This window comes from Dioscorea cayenensis, chromosome 20 (genome assembly GCF_009730915.1).
Source record: "Dioscorea cayenensis subsp. rotundata cultivar TDr96_F1 chromosome 20, TDr96_F1_v2_PseudoChromosome.rev07_lg8_w22 25.fasta, whole genome shotgun sequence".
Taxonomy (NCBI): Eukaryota; Viridiplantae; Streptophyta; class Magnoliopsida; order Dioscoreales; family Dioscoreaceae; genus Dioscorea; species Dioscorea cayenensis.
The window spans coordinates 2104640-2111855 of record NC_052490.1 but is presented as its reverse complement, the minus strand read 5'-3'; positions in this window follow the sequence as shown (position 1 = coordinate 2111855).

The following is a 7216-nucleotide window of genomic DNA, read 5'->3' as shown; positions in this document are numbered from 1 at the left end:
CATACCAAAAATACAAATAATCGACACAAATGATCTAGCATTCAATTCATACGAAAAATACAAATAGTCCATACAAATGATCGAACATTCCGTCACAACCAAAAATCCATCGTCAACAATTATCGAATCCATCAATACAATTGTCACCAACAGAGAAAGTGAAATAAGAAGCCACTATGAACATACATTGAATTACCTTGATTTTCTTTGTTCCTTCTTCTGGCCATTGGCTTCCTTTATTTCAAATCATAAAAATTTCAAATCCATCAAATAAAATTGCTATAGAAATACAATTGTGAACAACAAACAAAGTAAAAGTAATATATGAAGGTGCATTTAATTACCATGAGTTTTTTTTTGTTGCTCTCTTCTTTCCCCAATATCTTCATCTATGAAAATCATGAAATTTTAAAATCCATCAAATTAAATTGCAAGTAGAAATTTATAAGTATAACACTAAAAATTAAGAGTACGATCAAACTTATACCTAAATCATTTACTTGTTGGTGGAGGAATATTTAATCCAAATTTTTCCATCATGAAACTCATCACAATCTGAAATTGATTTTTAAGTCACTTATCTCACCTACAGCATTCTTCACTTGACTCACATCATCAGTCAATGATTCAAGCTTCTGCTATAAATTCACATTTCTATCTTCATTAAGGGAAACATTCAAATGTGGAGTACTAGTAGAAGGACCACAAACTGAGTTAGTTATGCATGTAGCTGCAGTAGAAATAGCATCAAATACTGCTTTTGAATTGACCATGGTGGCAAACTCATATACATGCATGCACGTAGCTATCTTTCCTCCAATTGATGATCTCCATGCTTCTTGATCAAACTCAGGATAATTAGAAGTATTATGACCATATTTTTTGGATAATGCAGATTGATAATTATCCTATCACAAGCGAAAAACATAAAAAATAATTTAATTGATTTAAGTTTACCAAAAATTGATGTAACGATTAATAATCTAAGGAATGAATTACTAACGATTAACGTATACTAACAACTTTTGATTTATTGTCTACAAAATCACCACTTTCATTTGAAAGTTTATGAGTTCTCTCAAATAACTCTAGATATTGTATTGGTCATTGAAGCTCTTCTTACTGCATAGAAATGGTTTTGATTATACTATGCATATAATTTTATTATTGCAAATGTATTTATAACAAATTAATAAAATTTAATCCATGACATGAGTGATGTGAAAAAGTTATATACCAATAGCTTTTCAGTAGCAAGAAATGAACTAGAACAGCTAGTGTGTTTCGTGATACTTCCTTCTTTTTTAGTTAAAGGATTAGTCAATGCTTTCTTGGATTTGTTTTGCCAACTCTCTGTACTCCAAACTGTATCTATCAAAGCATCCCAAATTTCAGTTGGCATCCAATGCCTTTTCATTCCTTTATAATTCTTAATATCAACCATATTAGTGACACCAGCTTCTTTCATAGCTTTTGTTCTTTCACCATTCAATGTATCCTTTAATCATTCTTAGATGTCTTTTCCCATACTCTTCGTACATTAGGTCCCTCTTGTAAGGGCCAATTAAAATATTCCTAATATTATGCATTAAAATTAGAAGTCGCATCCACAAAAGTAAGATTTAAGGTTTAAGGAATTAAAGCAAGTTAAGATAAGATAAACCCAATTGATAGTTACCTCAAATTTCTTCCACATAGCTTCTTTTACATCATCTTGAATTTTTCTCCATGTTTGCCTCACCCCAGTAAAATAGTTTTTGATTATTTTAACAGTAGTTGATGACACCAATTTCTCCACAGAAACAATGTAGCAAGTTAAACTTAGCCATTAAACAATAAATATTTTAAAACAAAGAAATAGTTAATAAACACAAAGAAAAAATCACTTGTGAATGTATGACATTAAATACAAAAATTTCTTCAAATTACCTATCACAAAGAATTTTCAAAGTATGTTTTTTATTTGAATCTTCTAGAGTGATTCTTCCAAAACTAGGTCCCCTTGCATGACGTTCTCTTGCAACATGTTCACTAGCAGTCGATAAGTTACTAGAACCTAATTCCAATGTCTCATTCACTGTTGTTTCAATCGACGAATTAGATGGCACTTCAAGTGCTGGATCATTATTTGTTGATGTTTGATTGCCTGGATTACCCGTAAAAGATGACACCATAAATGGTTCCATGGTGGACTGAACAGTGGAAGTTACTTTCAAAGATGGACGACATGTAGAATTCCTTGGATGACGATTGATGCGCTCTCCACAAATGTACGGGTCTCAAGCAAGTAGTAAAGTGGTACCCCGTGAGGGGTAGGGTTGTCGAACCATAGGGACTAGAACTCAAAGTACTCAGTTTTCCTCTAATCTCTAGTTAAACAAAGATTGGGTTGGTTTTAAACAAGAACATAACAAAAACTAAAGAGAATAGATGGAAGCAATGAGTAGACTAGGGTTAAGTATTCGACAATAAGAGATCAATGCCCCGAGGTGATCCCTACAAGTTATAGTATGCTGAATTATTTCTAATGTCTATTAGGTACATCCTGAGGTTCCAGTGTGTGCTCTAAAGCAAGATTACATCTATGGTTCTCAAATACACCAAGGTCTACTAGGGTAACTGTACATTCCAAACACATCGAGTTTTGCAATCACAATAAGCAATCACAAATATGGTCATCCATACACCAAGTTTTACTAAAATATCTGTGCAAATCAAACACATCAAGTTATACAATCCGTAGATATTAAAAATAATTATTCAAAGCATATAAAACACTGTAGTTTAACACCCTGGGGCACCATGGATGAGTACAACAAGGAAGAAACAATTTAAAATCTAGAGAAAGAAGACATGATTCTCCCCTTCTAAAGCAAGATGATCTTCCTTGGTGCTAACCCCACTTCTCCTGTGCCTCCAACTCACCCTTAATCTCCCAAAATGGTGTAGTGCAGGTTTATCTTCGATCTCATCCTAGTCCTCCTGGTGGAGAAAAGAATCCATGAACAAAGATTATTTCAAAGCGCTTGAAAACTGGAGTTATATGGCAATTTTTTGGCTCGACACGGTCTGCGAATAGTCATGCAATGACCATGCACTTGATGAGGATTCTGATTCAAACTGGCCTGGAATATTGAAGTAGGGGAGACACGATCGTGTCATGCCCATGTCTTGCCCTATGCATGGTCATGCGAAGAGCTTCCAGATCTTGTTGCCCTTGTTTAGAAGAAACTATATTCAGGCTGAAATTTTTAGTGGAACGCACAATGTCATGGCAGACCGTGTCTGGCCTAAGGGCACGATCATAGTTGAATACTTCCTTGTTCATCTGCAAGCTGGGTATTCAGGGGAACAGCGTACGGTCATAAGATGCCCATGTCAGTCTTAAAACTTTACAGTAATTTGATTCATCTGCTCAGTTACTCCCCGAATTAACTCCAAATCGGTTTGAACCTTTGGTTTTATACATGGAACAAATATACACAGAATCGCACATCAAATGGATGAAATTGTGCTAAAGCACAAGTAAATGAATGGAAAGAGGGTGAGTGAATATGATACGAAATGCACTCATCAAATACCCCCATACATGAATGTTTACTTGTCCTCAAACAATCTCAAGTCTCTACGAGTCAAACTAACACTAAATAACCTTTATTTCAACTAGGTGACACATATCCTTTGCGTGTGTACCACAAATGCACGAGTTGTCAAAGTAATAATCACCCTAGTTAGTGGGTAGTCGTATCCATAGGGAATATTGATAGAAAACACATGAATTTCTATTTAACTATGGTGAAGATAATTCAAAATGGTGTGAACAATATTGATGCAAATATAAATAAAAAGAACAAGAAGGAGACACAATAAAATGATTAGAGAATCAATAGATAGAAAGTGTGGTACCCAGACATTGCTCACCCTAGGACTATTGCTTCATGTGCAAAACCGATCATTATATCTCCTAACTGATGTTTAATGAGTAGCGGAAATCCTTAAACACACGGTCCCAAACCTAAGGTCAACCACGACTAACCCTACTCTATGCCCATGGGAAAGGAATGCTCTTGACGCCTCACACTGTGCAAGGTTGCATAAAGCTCTAGGGACTATAAATGATAAACCTTATTACCTAATCATGATCTAACCCTTTGGTTCAGGCGAAAGACCCCTAGTCCTAATTAGGCACCTGCATTAAGGATTACTTCAACACTTCACTTTGTTGCTTGCGCAACTAAGCCACATTAGATTTTCCCTCTCAGCACTTCACTCTATTGTGACCGCAAATAACTATTGGAACACAGACGTAGGATAAATTACACTGGAAGATAAGTGGGATGTTCCGCTATCTCTCAAATCACCCTCACAACCCTCTCTAATCTAGCTTTGTCTAACCCTCATGGTGTGTCACTCACCCACAAGAATTACGAAGATGGATTCTCAACCCTAGTGTCACTCTAAAGGAAAATCACTTCAACAAGCAGTCAAGACTGAATCTCAATTAAAACACCAATTAAAAAAATATAATAAAAGGTCAATGAAACAAAGACATCCTAGGGCTTACTAGTCCAAGCACCCACTACGGGTTTAGCTCTCCATGGAGCATAACACAATCAAAAATGAAATTAAATATAAAATCATGCAATCCATAAGTAAAACCCCCTAGTAGTCGGTGTTGATAGTCTTAAGGAGTAGCCTCGTCTTATCCAAGGGTTCCCTCATCAAGTCTAGGGCACACCTCGTTGAATTGATGCCGACGAAAGCTCCCCCATAATTATGTTCCAAAGGAACACTGTGTTGAAGTCCGTATAACCACTACAAAAACCTTGCCAAAGCCTCTCTAGACCCTAGCCACGAGCGCCTCAAAAAATGGGGAAAAGATAGGAAAAAGATTGGAAAAGGATTCCTCAAAATGCCTTAAATCGCGACTTAAATATGGCTGAAACCGGGCATCCACACGGGCGTGTGGAATTTCCACACCCGTGTGAATCCCCAGGAATTGAATTTTCAACGCACTGTGAATAGTAACTATTACAGTTATTTGCTACAGTAAGCTGCTGCAGTACTTCACTAAAATGCTCCTGAATCCACACTTTTCATCGAGCCCACATGAATGGGCACACATCCATGCGGTAGATCACCTTCCGTCTTTAATAAAATCACATTTGAAAAAGATCTTGCTAGCATTGCACAAGTCGGAACACATGAGTGTGACTGCATTTGTGCCCCTCCAATTTGCATGTTCACTCGAGCACAATAGAGGTTGGCACACACTCACATGGCTTTAAGAACAACTTCTGTCGTCAAGTTTGTTCATTCCAAGATTTCTTCAACAAATTGCATCCATGATTTACTTTTGTTTCTTTCTTTCATACTTGTCTCCACCACCGTACATGCGCAAAAGAACAAAAATACACATGAATAAGCGATAAACGTGAGAAAAGCAATCATCACTATAAGAAAAGAATTCTTCTTATTACTATTACATAAGCACTTATCACTAGGACACTGGGTAGTAGCTTTATACACCCTAGGGGTAGCCTTTTCTCTTGGTAGGTCATCAAATGTACACTTGTAATACCCAAAATTCGACTACTCAAGAGTAGCTTTCAGTCTTCTAGGGTGATAGCTCTTTCTACCATCTTTTTACACTCAAAATTATACTGATAGGTCATCCCAAAAAGAAAACCGACTTCCAACTTAATCTTAACACTAGAATTAACACAAACACTTGGTCTTAAGTGAAAGTATTTCATTCTAAAGCATGTGGCTCCACAATTAGGGCAACGTGATGAAGTCTTAGGTCATTAGATTAAAAGTAAGTCCACAAGTTGCTCCAAATAAGTCCCTAACATACTCGTGTCCCCTAAGTTTAAGAATTTCCAACAAAATAATTATTGATCATCATTAGCTAGGCACTCATCCAAAAAGGAAAGCATGCGACCCTGCCCCACACTTGAATGATACATTGTCCTCAATGTATAAATATAAGTCATGCAAAATAGAAATTAAGAACAATCAAAGAAAGATGGGGTTCATGTAACTTGCCTAAACACGGAGAGTAGTGTTGTTGCTCTTAACATGTTTGCCGCTCCAAGAAACAACACAATCCCTGAAATTAGTGGAGAACACAAGTAAAACTTGAGAAATCCCAAAATACAATAATATAAATTAAAGTTAAAAAGAACAAACAACAAAAATAAAAGGAAACAAGCCAAAATGTAGCAAGGGACTCCCCTTGCTAACTGACTACAAAAGATGAAATTAAAGAAAGTACAATAAAAGGAATTACAATAAAAGGATATAAAGATAAACAAAGGATTGCTACTAGTGTAGTGAATAAGAGGTTGCTTTCTCGGGCTGGGTATCACCACTAGATGGGGTAGCATAATTTTTGCAATGTTTCACGATACACTGCAAACTTTGCCCCAACCATTGAATGATGGGGTGCTCATCCGGGAATAAGGGGTTACGACTGCCTTGATTCGCTAAAGTAGTGGATCACAGTAAGGTGACAACACCCATTCTCTGCAAACTACACAAAGTAATAAGGCTAAATTCACCTGGAGAGGACATATGGCCTATGCATTCCAAGAGACCCATTCCCTGAATGAGTCGGGTGATATATGGACCAGCAAATATTGTGTGTGCGTGAGTGTCAGTTTCATGATGATGGAATGATGTGGTGATGATGAATCCCAAGTTAAATGGGATTCTATCCTTTATACACAAAAGGTAATGGAACTCCTGAAGAGTAATGTTGCCAGTGCAGAGATTTCGACCAGTGATGATACCACTGGGTAGGGAGTGAATGAATCTGAGTGTGTATGACTTCAGAGATGATGTGGTGATGCTCGGTCGAAAAGGGTGGCCGCAGTCACTTAGCCTCCTCCATCGTCCTAATCGAGTTTTTCCACGTTTTGTTAAGGAGAGTAAGTTGTGATACTTTTCGGTTAAGGTGTAGTCCCAATAATAAATACCTAATAAGAGGGAAAAATCCATATACCTGAGTTGGAATCAAATGGTATGAGATTCATCAAAGGCATCCTACCATCGAAGTTGCTCGAATGTGGCAAGGAATTCAAACGTCAATTCAAGGTAAGCTGGTTCATTGAAGGTGAGTACCTTGTGCGAGGCTTTGATAGCCAGTAATTGCTCAACCTCGTCTCTTAATCTAACTCTGTACAACAACGACAACAATACTGATAATAAGAAG